This window comes from Gastrolobium bilobum, unplaced genomic scaffold (assembly GCF_033153095.1).
Source record: "Gastrolobium bilobum isolate Gb01-03AN ecotype WA unplaced genomic scaffold, APGP_CSIRO_Gbil_v1 utg74572, whole genome shotgun sequence".
Taxonomy (NCBI): domain Eukaryota; kingdom Viridiplantae; phylum Streptophyta; class Magnoliopsida; order Fabales; family Fabaceae; genus Gastrolobium; species Gastrolobium bilobum.
This window is the reverse complement of record NW_026899325.1, coordinates 29,906-31,358: the sequence shown is the minus strand read 5'-3', so window position 1 is coordinate 31,358 and position 1,453 is coordinate 29,906. Positions and strand designations below refer to the sequence as shown.

At 41.0% G+C, this 1,453-nt stretch overlaps 1 non-coding gene across 1 annotated transcript; it reads left to right on the top strand.

Moving 5' to 3' along the window:
- The first annotated feature begins 523 nt into the window (after nt 1–523).
- LOC133289639 (small nucleolar RNA R71) lies at nt 524–630 on the top strand. The gene has a single exon (XR_009748513.1). It is a non-coding gene; the product is annotated as a small nucleolar RNA R71 (small nucleolar RNA).
- Nucleotides 631–1,453: the final 823 nt, after the last annotated feature.

The window sequence follows — 1,453 nt, the reverse complement described above, 5'->3', positions numbered from 1 at the left end:
CAATTGGTGGTTGGAACTATAGCTGAATCCTGGGTGTTGATTCTTGTTTTTCCATGGTGGCATATAAACATTCTTTCCCTGATTGTTGTAGTTCCTTTGATTATTCTGATCATACCACACTCCATTCACCTCTGCTTGTTCTGATGATCCCCCATAATCACACTCCTCTGTCACATGGCCCTTACCACAGATAGCACATACACTCTTTGTTTCCACAGAAGCTACCTTTTGTGAAGAGAGTTTCTTAATAAGGGTATCTAATTGTTGCTGCTGTTGTCTCTGTGTCTGCATCAGTTGATCATTCCTTGCCAACAAAGCATCATACCCATCCAACCTGATAATTCCTGTCCTTCTGTCAGCCACTGGAGCATTATCAAATTCTTGAGATGCTAATGACTCAAAGATATCTAAGGCTTCTTGAGGGGTCTTGGTAGTCAATGATCCACCAGCAGTGGCATGCACCAAGGTTCTAGTGTTAGTGGTCATTCCTTGCAGGAAGATTGCTGCTTGTTGCCATGCCTCAATTCCATGCTGTGGACATTTCCTCAACAAAGTCTTGAATCTCTCCCAAGCCTCATAAATAGATTCTGACTCTTTCTGCTTAAAGCTTGTAATTTCATCCTTCAACTTGGCCCTCTTGGATGCTGAGAAAAACCTTTGCAAGAACTTGGTTTGCAAATCATCCCAAGTTGTTATACTTCCTTGTGGCAATGATTGCAGCCATCTCCTTGCATCATCCGTCAGTGAATGAGTGAATAGTCTCAACAGAATTGCATCTCTTGTGACACCATTTATCTTCACTGTATCACTCAACAATAGGAAGTTCTCTATGTGCAAGTAAGGGTCCTCCGCACTGGTTCCAGCAAACTGATCCTTCTGCACCAAATGTATCAAAGCAGGCTTTAATTCAAAGTTGTTGGGCTCCACTGTTGGGCGCACAACACTCCCAATTGGAGGAACCACTGCAGGAGTCATGTACTCTCCCAGTGTCCTCTGTGGTGGTGGTGGTCTGTGATTCTCTGCCATTATATCTTCCTGATTAACCGTACTTGATTCACCAATTTCTTGCAACTGTCTCCTTTGCCTGGCTGCCCTTTTGTGCTTCCTCAATGTCCTTTCTAATTCTGGATCATATAACAACAAATTTGGATCAAGTGTACCTCGCATGTACCAGAATCAAAATTGACCAGAAATTTAACATAAACTAAAATACTGAAAATAAAAGGATTCAATCTCAGAATTCTATAGTATCAGTTAGTGTTGAAAAACAAATTCCCCGGCAACGGCGCCAAAAACTTGTTGGACGTTTAGCAAGTGCACTAGTCGTACAAGTAATAAAATGATGAGTAAAGATCGTTCCCACGAGGAATTGTGTTCAAACACCAAAATACCATAGAAAACTAATTTGAATCAAATAAAAGTTTGTAAAAATCATGAATAATTTGTCACCAGA